Source organism: Mastomys coucha, unplaced genomic scaffold, assembly GCF_008632895.1.
Source record: "Mastomys coucha isolate ucsf_1 unplaced genomic scaffold, UCSF_Mcou_1 pScaffold6, whole genome shotgun sequence".
Classification (NCBI taxonomy): Eukaryota; Metazoa; Chordata; class Mammalia; order Rodentia; family Muridae; genus Mastomys; species Mastomys coucha.
This window is the reverse complement of record NW_022196912.1, coordinates 72,837,162-72,847,071: the sequence shown is the minus strand read 5'-3', so window position 1 is coordinate 72,847,071 and position 9,910 is coordinate 72,837,162. Positions and strand designations below refer to the sequence as shown.

Here is a 9,910-nt window from a genome sequence, read left to right as displayed (position 1 = left end):
CCTCCCTCTGTAAGCCACATTCCTAACATCCCTCCCTCTGTAAGCCACATTCCTAACGTCCCTCCCTCCAGTGTGTTTTCTTTTGTCTTCTCCACTTCACTTCCTCCATTCTTGCAGATTTTCAAGTCAGAATGCTGCTGATTAACTTCAATTCCTTTTTCTGTGCTACCTTAAGCTTTAAACTAAGCTCTCTGTTTCCTAACTCTATTGCTTAAATGTATCTCCAATCTAAGCACTTGCTTTTATCTCTAACATCATCACCATCTCTCTCTGGGACAGTCCTACACTTTTCACTATTTTTTTGGCTACCAATCTGATACTTAAAACATTTTTATCTCCAAGAATCCAGTCTTATGTTATCATATTTCATGCTACCACCCTCTTAATAAGATCACATTGCTATCGTCTCAAAGCCCAGACTCCTTAATGTAGCTCTAAGAGCTCTTTGTGAGCTTCCCCTTGATTATCTATGCTGCTTCAACCCTCCCTTCTTGACACCCCCATTTTACATTCCAATCATGAGCAATGCCTTTCTGTCTCTGGACATAGTCTGCTCTCTCATCTCTGCCTCATAAAGCACACTGCCTATGTTGTTCTGTCTGCATGCAAACCCACATGCAATTTATGCCTACCAACCCTTGGTCTCAAGCCTTTTCTTCTGTTAAGCCATCCAGAGCAACTCTCTCTTGTATGGGTCCTTACAGCACTCTGCATGATTTCTCAACACAGATCAAACTCTCTCAAAATTACTTATTTAGTAGTCTACAACACGTGAGAGCAAAAATTGTAATTATCTCTACTTTCTTGTTTTACTGTTGTACTCTAGCTCAATATGTGACATCCTATGTAAACTTATGTAATAGTTCACTGAGGAACTATCCCCGACCCTGAAAATAGCCAGAAGTTTGTGAGGGAGAAGGAGGTGCACTTCTGAGCAGCAGAAAGAGAGAAATCCAGGAGCTGGGCCATGATTTCTTAATCCTAGCTACTCAGGAAGATGAGGCAGCAGGATCACAAATTTGAGGTTAGCCTGAAGGACAAAACAAGGAAATGGAGGCAGGAGAAAGAGAAGAGAAGGAGGGGAAGGAAAAGAGAGGAGAGAGTGAGAACCAGAATCTTAAAGGAGTGGAACACAAGCACTTCATAAGCTGAGATGCTCTATGGTTGTGCACAGGAGAAAATAAGGTGTTCTTCAAGACAGTTAGACTTAGGAAAATATGAGAAGTAGTTGTGTTTATTCCAGTTAGAAGAGCTTTGCAATATTTTTTTGCTTATATCTCAAATTATTGAAAGTGGACCTCAAGGTGGGCCTAAAACTGACTGTGTGTAATTTAAGGACACCCCTTTTGCATTTATAAATGCACCTGAACACCATCACTATGGATGCAGGCATGACTGCAGGCTGCGATAAGTCTGGAAGAAAACTAATGATCTGGTACCTGTCGGGAACTTTCTTTCAATAGCTGATATTTTAAAGGCTGAATGTGTCTGTATTTCTCCCCCATCTTCTTATGTCAAATAGAATCTCATGGCATGAAAAAAGAGAGTAGTTTTTTTATCCCATCTCCTCAGAAACTCCCTGTGGGAGGAAATGATCCTCAAGGAAGATTTCAGTGCGACATATGGAGACTTTTACACCTTCAGAGCTATATAAAATGAGAGCTGCCTCACAAGTATGGATTCAACTCACTTGGAGCAGAAAAGGAGATGTGGGTCTTAGTTTGAGGTTGTAATTTTTTGGGTAGAAGGGACAGGACAACCTCTGAGCTCTAGTTTGATTATAAAATTCTATGATGTAATCTTTCTTGATGACTCAGAGGAGCCTGGTGAATGCAAATTGACACGATGTACAGCATATTGAAGCAGTGAGATCCATAGGGTCATGAGCTGAGTTCAGCTGTATTATCTTATGCACCATTGCTTCCGACAGCCTGGTCTTTGTTGTTAGTTTGCAGTCTTGTCTGCTAATCCTGTTCATATCTCTGCCCAGGTTGGTCAAGTAGCACATTAAACATCTTTTCTCATCTGAGTGGAAATCTTTAGAGCACAAGAAACTGTACATTAGGGCTTGTGTAGACAGTATATATTATACTTTTAACTTTAGAATTCTGCAAGCACAGCAACTAATTAAAGCTAGGTGAGCCATGGCAAGTTACTTCTGAGAATAGTACTCCTGACAGGGAATTAGAGGAGGGAAATCAGCAAAAACAATGTATAAAAATGCCATAATAAAACTCATTACTTTGTGTGCTAATTAAAAGCAAATTTTCAAAAAAAAAATGCTGGCCCTTTTAGACTATAACTATACAGTAAGGATTTCTGCCCTGTGAATTCACTGAACATGACTTACAGAGAATGGCCTGCATTGAGCACAGTATCCCATGCTATATTCCTCCTGTGGTTTGAAATTTAACTTAGAAACGCTTTGTCCTCAGTTAAACTTTCATTTAAATTCCTCTTCTATGAGGCTTTCCTAGGGTATCATTAACCATTCCTCCCATGAGTTCTTCAGGGTTATGCATAGTTTTTATACAACTTTTAATATATGAGCACAAATATATGTCCCCATATTCTTAGATAACTATGAGAGTTTTCTGGATCCTAACTTTGTTCTAGGTCTCAAACCACAATTGTGCCATAGGTTCCTACTGTGGGTACATGTAGACACTCATGGAACACACCCTCCAACATCTAGAGTAAGTTTTAAATATTTTATATTATAATCTATTTGGGGAAAATTATTGAAGGCCATATTTTAGTGACAGAAATGTGCCATGCTTATTGGATTTCACTGCCAACAGAATCACATAAAGTAAAGTCTAGCAGAGAGTTTCAGTCTCTAAATGCAAAATAATTTGTAATTATAGAAGAAATTTGTGTACTAGATATGGGCCACCATTATGTTAATCAGAATATAGGTGTAACTTTTTTCCATCATCAGACTTCTCAATTATTATTCAAAGAACAGTTTAACATAGAACAATTATTAATTGAAGTCTGTCCATTAAACCTTGTCTAATATGACAGTTTTCTCCTGTATCTAAGTTGACTTGGTGACACATGAACTTGCAACCCTCCTGATTTAGCAATCTGACACATGGATTCTAGGCAAGTGTTTTTAACTGTTTAAAGTCACTTATACAAAATGGGTATATCATTCAGGGTACATGACTGGGTTATAGACAAAGATTAAGGAGAGGGAGGAGTGTTCTTTGCAGAAAGACTCTTATTAATAATTGGAGAGAGTGAAGAGGCAGCTAAGTAGTACAGTTTTTAGGAGACAACTCTCTGAGTGTTTCATATTTCTGTATGGAGATATTTCATCTTCCAAAGTTGCTTCCTGTAAAGATATCCTTGGAGAAACCATCTGCAAGAAGCAACAACAGCAACCAGTGTCTCTGCACAGACTATGTAAGTCTAGGCAAGCCTTAACTGCTCAGCTTTAAAAAATTATTGAAGGTAAACAAAGAGCTGAAGCCATAAGAAGAAATAGTCCTCTCACCTCACTCTGTCAGCTCTCAAACATTATATCTGACTGTATATGATTGCACATTTTCATGCCTTACAAAGTCATGGCTGAGAATTCAAGTGATATTTATTGGCATCATTTTTACCAGTTTTATAGATAGAAATACCAGAGAAAAGCACTTTGTGCCACATTACACCCACCCTTCCTATGCCTAAGCCACCTTTTCAGGTGCTTTTAGACCAAAAGACCCGTGTTATACAAACCTTGTATCATCATTGAAAACATAAATAACTAACTGCAAGTTGATTCATTGTCACTTAGGTTAAGGGACCCGCTTTTGCCCCCCAAAAAGCTGCTCACATTTAACCATGACCTTGAGTTTGCAGTATCATAAAGCATTTCCAGTTACATCAAAAAATAGTTTACAAAAAAATCCTCTGTACTCTATTTTTTAACAGAACTTTTGAAGCCCTATTTATGAGTGAAAAGGCTTTTGAATAAGAATAATATACCATCAAGGTATATCATATCTCTGTACAGTGAAGATAGAAGCAATAATTTTTTATTAGATATTTTCTTTATTTACAATATCTCCTTTCCCAGGTTCCCCTCCAAAAGAAAAACTAAAACTAAAATAAAATAAGAAAAAAAATAAAAACCAAAAACTAAAACAATCCTTGGTCCCTCCCCCTGTTCACCACCCCACCCTCTCCCACTTCCTGGCCCTGGCATTCCTCTACATTGGGACATAGAACCTTCACAGGGCCAAGGGCCTCTCCTCCCATTGATGACCGACTTGGCCATCCTCTGCTATACATATGCTGCTGGAGCCATGAATCCCACCATGTGTACTCTTTGGTTGGAGTTTTAGTGCCTGGGAGCTCTGACGGTACTAGTTAGTTCATACTGTTGTTCTTCCTAAGGGGCTGCAAACCCTTTAGCTCCTTGGGTCCTTTCTCCAGATCCTTCATTGGGGACCCTGTACTCAGTCAAATGGATGGCTATGAGCCTCTACTTCTGTATTAGTCAGGTACTGTCAGAGACTCTCAGGAGACAGCTATATCAGGCTCCTGTCATCCAGCACTTGCTGGCATCCACAATAGTGTCTGGATTTGATGATTGAATATGGGAAGGATTCCCAGGGGGAGTAGTCTCTGGATTGTTCTTCCTTCAGTCTCTGCTCCATAGTTTGTCTCTGAAAATCCTTCCATGGGTATTTTGTTCCCCCTTTTGAAAAAGGAACGAAGTATCCACACTTTGGTCTTCTTTCCTTCTTGTGGTTTGTGGGTTGTACTTTGTGTATTCCGATCTTCTAGGCTAATATCCACTTATCAGAGAATGCATACCATGTGTGTTCTTTTGTGATTGGGTTACCTCACTCAGGATGATATTCTCCAGGTCCATCCATTTCCACAAGAATTTCATAAATTCATTGTTTTTAATAGCTGAGTAGTACTCCATTGTGTAGGTGTACCACATTTTCTGTATCCATTCCTCTGTTGAGGGGCATCTGGGTTGTTTCCAGTTTCTGGCTATTATAAATAAGGCTGCTATGAACCTAGTGGAGCATTTATCATTATTACATGTTGGAGCATCTTCTGGGTATATGCTCAGGAGTGGTATAGCTGGGGCCTCTGGTAGTACTATGTCTAATTTCCAGAGGAACCGCCAAACTGATTTCCAGAGTGGTTGTACCAGCTTACAATTCCACCAGCAATGAAAGAGTGTTCCTCTTTCTCTACAACCTCTCCAGCATGTGCTGTCACCTGAGTTTTTTTATCCTAGTTATTCTGATTGGTGTGAGGTGGAATCTCAGGGTTGTTTTGATTTGCATTTCCCTGATGACTAAGGATATTGAACATTTCTTTAGGTGCTTCTCAGCCATTTGGTATTCGTCAGTTGAGAATTCTTTGTTTTTCCTCTGTACCCCATTTTTTTTATTTATTTTAGATATTTTCTTTATTTACATGTAAATTTCTCCATTCCCAGTTTCCCCTCCAAAAAACAAGTTTGTTTTTGTTGTTTTTGTTTGTACCCCATTTTTTAATTGGGTTATTTGTTTCTATGGAGTCTAACTTCTTGAGTTCTTTGTATATATTGGATATTAGCCCTCTATCAGATATAGGATTGGTAGAGATCTTTTCCCAATTGGTTGGTTGCCGTTTTGTGCTATTGACAGCATCTTTTGCCTTACAGAAGCTTTGCAATTTGATAAGTCCCATTTGTCAATTCTTGATCTTAGAGCATAAACTATAGGTGTTCTGTTCAGAAAATTTTCCCCTGTGCCTATGTGCTTGAGGCTGTTCCCTACTTTCCTTTCTATTAGTTTGAGTTTATCTGGTTTTATGTGGAGGTCCTTGATCCACTTGGACTTGAGCTTTGTACATGGAGATAAGAATGGATCAATTTGCCTTCTTCTATACGCTAACTGCCAGTTGAGCCAGCACCATTTGTTGAAAATGCTGTCATTTTTCCACTTTATGGTTTTAGTTCCTTTGTCAAAGATCAAGTGGCCATAGGTGTGTGGGTTCATTTCTGGGTCTTCAATTCTATTCCATTGATCTACCTGTCTGTCACTGTACAAATAACATGCAGTTTTTTATCACAATGAAGCAATACTTTTATAGAAGTAAAATATAGATTTCTTACCATTGCTTTGAAATACATGATTTTAGTTATGATAATTTTTTAATTAAGACTTTTAAAACTAGGTGATATAGCTTTCTGGAATAATTCAAATCATTTTCTTATTTTAAAATCTCTTTATTGAACTTAACATGCATAAGCGTTTACTTACATGTATGTATGTGCACAATATACATGTCTGGGAACTAAGGAGGCAGAATAGGTCATTGATTTTTTTCAACATTTGGCAAATTTGAAAACTGACTGATTAAAGATCAGAATGAATTTCAGTCTACGGGTTCACTTTTCTTGCTGTAACGCATGCTAGATGCTCCTGGATTCAGTCAAGATTTATTCTGCAAAGATTATGCAAAGACAGTGAAGCCCTTAGATAATTAAAATAACGTTACTTTTTAAAATGACGTAAAATGTTCCTATATGCCTACATGAAAATAACTCTTTAAACTTTCTTATTCCAAATGTTTAGGTGAGTATAGGCTGTGGGAGATGGATTCTTTTTCTTTCTCATCCCATAGGTATGCTTATCCACAACAGAACTAGCATGGTGCACATAGCAATACATTCAAAACAAATGGGTTTGTCCTTCCAAGTTGAAATACCTGTAGTAGCATGTATACTCCACAATGTGAGATGAAACCCTAGTATTTGTTACATTAACTTGGGATGTGAACCACAGTGAGATCTGAGAAAGAAGAGCTATAGGGGGTGGGGTGGGGTGGACAATGGAAGAAAAACAAAGGAGATGGAAGGAGATCAAATGAATAACATCACACATGACTGGAGACTCACTTATGACCCTTATTGGGTATTTTCCAAGAAAATATGGTATATTGAAGAGGATTATTTCATTTTATCTTTCCAGTATCACTCTGTTGTCTACTTCAATGTTGTTTCAAATCAGTATGTGCCATATCTACACACAAATAATAAGGTAAGTAAGGGGAGAAACATTGACCCAAACCTGGAAAAAAAAAGACAGTAGATGGAAGGGAAGCCCGAATTGGAAGGGAACCAGGTAAAGAGAGAGTGTATACCAGAGAGATGGGCAGTGGGATGTGGTAACAGAAAAGGAGTTCCTGGGCAATGTAGGTATTAGGACAAAGTAAGTGAAAGGGAGATAGGAGTTGGAGATCACTGATACAAATACTGTTATAGTACCATTCCCTCTCCTTTTGGGGGATTAGAGTTTAAAGGCCCATAATTTTTGGCCATTAAGCTAATTAAAAAACTTTAAAAAGAGATAAAGGGTTGACACTCTAGAGTCCTTCAGTGTGGACACTAAATAAGACATAGTGACATATATGGGGGCAGATAAAGGGTTGACACTCTGGAATCCTTCAGTGTGGACACTAAACAAGACATAGTGGCATATATAGGGGCAGATAAAGGGTTGACACCCTGGAGTCCTTCAGTGGGGACACTAAACAAGACACAGTAGCATATATGGGGGCAGATACTCACTGTGCTGATGACCTGCAATCTGAGAATGAGCTTCAGTCTTCCATCCTGCCTTTCTACCTGGATTTTAAGTAAGTATCCAGACAGCATTATCAGTGAATTAGAGAACTAGATGAAGCCAAGTCATCTCTAGGAGCCCTAAGCAAACTTCCACAAGTAAGCTTTCTATTTCTTGGCTGAGCAAGCATAGATTTGCTGGACTGGTGAGTAGTGATCACAGTAATCAGTAATGATGGCAAATGGCACAGAATGGGCTGAATCACTGATCAATAATTCATGTTAATGAGGCTTTGACCATAATAAAAACCTTAACCTGTAGCTACAAAGCCATCATCAGATATAAAATTCCAATTTTATACTTAGTATTATATGCATGTGAAACCTTAACGGTGTTAAAAGTTTTAACATCAGTTTAACACAACCATGATATCCAGAGTAGACTTAAGCACAAAATCATAAAACTCTTAATTTTATCCATAGCCTTACTCAAAAGACCACCAGAAGTCAGTTTAGAAGCTGCCTCAAACACTTTCTTAAAACTGTTTCCCAATATGAAAGCTAGTATACAACTCTGATGTTATCAAAGTGACCCACATGCATTGGAGACACACCCTAAAGTCTTTTATTATAATCTCATCACCTTGTATTAATCACAAACTCCTTATGGGATTTAAGCCAAAATGAGGCACGAAAGTGGCTTGCTTTTCTGAAGAAATATTGCCTCGGTGCTAAAACACAAGGTAACATTTATTGAACTTTTGTATGTGATTTCCATTCCAGAATCTGGTGGATCGAGTGTGACAGGTAGTAGATACTACCATCTCCTCTTTTTCAGAAGAACTATTGAGTCACTGAAAGGACAAGCATCAGGCTAGTCACAAAAATGAGAGTTTACTGATTGATTTGATTGAATAGAGTTGTAAGCATGCTACAGAATTTGGCTGTTATGTGATGCAACTGTTCATCAACTATCACAGAGTATGCTTACGCCAGCTTGAAGAACATAGTCTACTATATATCCAGGCTCTACAGTGGAACACAGAGATCTGAGACACAAAACTATACAGTTATGTCATTGCATTGACTGACAAAGGTGATTTTAATGTAATGATAGATATTTGTGCATGTGACAGTATATCTAGGTGATAGTCATTCAGTTCCATTATAATAATCATATAGACCCACCACAATATATGTAGTCTATGATTAACACAATATCATTTTATGGTTCATATGTCTCTTTAACATAGGTAAGAAATTCTGGTCATGTCTTGTGTTTTAAGACTTTTCTATCAAATTCCTGGTTTTCCCAATGGTACACCATATCTGACAGTACTTAGCCTTCTGTGACATCAAGTCTGACTCTGGACCACAGCATGTCCCTTCCTTGGATTCTGAGATTGCCACTAGATGACAGGATGCCATTAATAGTATGTATTTCTTAATAATCTTTTTCTATCTCCTCTCTTACCTTTGGTTAGAAGCAAATAAAATCGGCTTTACTTCTAGGAAGCTGTGAGAAATTGAAACCTTGCATTGTAACCAATTTATGAAAAACTCCCACAAGTGAGTGGGTTTCCATGACAGTATCTTTTTCACTTGAATGTCTTAGGGAAAGAAAGATGAGCCCATGTTGCCTAGTTCTCACAGAGTTACAAAGGGTAGGACTGGTTTCAAGGTCAATTTATACTACTCAGACTCATGATGTTTAACAAGAGAAACACAACTTCAAATCAGTGAAATTTAAACAGAGTACAGAGGCTTTTGCCACCATCCAGAGTTTACATTTTCCTTTTTAAACAATGGCCAAGAAGCCCATACACTATCACTACAATATTTAATTTCGTAGACCCAAATAATCAAGAATACAACCAAGAGTTAGGAATTGAAATCTTTAGCTATCTTTGAAAATATAAAGTTACAGGTTTCCTTTTTTTATGGTGAGACATATGAGTCACCAGAGCAAAAAATTAATCATGATTGAAAAATTAGCTTTGAGTAATTGCATTTGTGATAAAAATAATAATGTTAACATAACATGCATCTGCTTGGCAAAGGACATTACTCACTATCCTTATAATATTAAGATATACATGGTGTGAAGGTGTTCTAAGGTACTTCTTAGAACTAGAATGTAAATTTCCCTAAATGAACTGAGAATTAAGAAATTCACACCTAGTAAAAGCTTTTTACTTTTAATCTCTTTGTCAATATTATTTATTTTGTATTAGACATTCAGATGTGTTTTATTTAAAGTTAACTATGCACATCATACAAATAGCTGAAGAACTTGGGCTAGGATTAGCATTTTTTTTTTTTTAGATATTTTCTTTATTT

General features: G+C 37.6%; 1 long non-coding RNA gene across 7 annotated transcripts in view; it reads left to right on the top strand.

Moving 5' to 3' along the window:
* The window catches only part of LOC116079980, a 205,338-nt gene that overhangs the window by 61,472 nt on the left and 133,956 nt on the right, over positions 1-9,910 (top strand). For all 7 annotated transcript variants that reach the window (XR_004114262.1, XR_004114266.1, XR_004114265.1 and 4 more), the window contains 2 exons: positions 6,978-7,046; positions 8,354-8,666. This is a non-coding gene — a long non-coding RNA (uncharacterized LOC116079980). The remainder of the gene's footprint in view (positions 1-6,977; positions 7,047-8,353; positions 8,667-9,910) is intronic.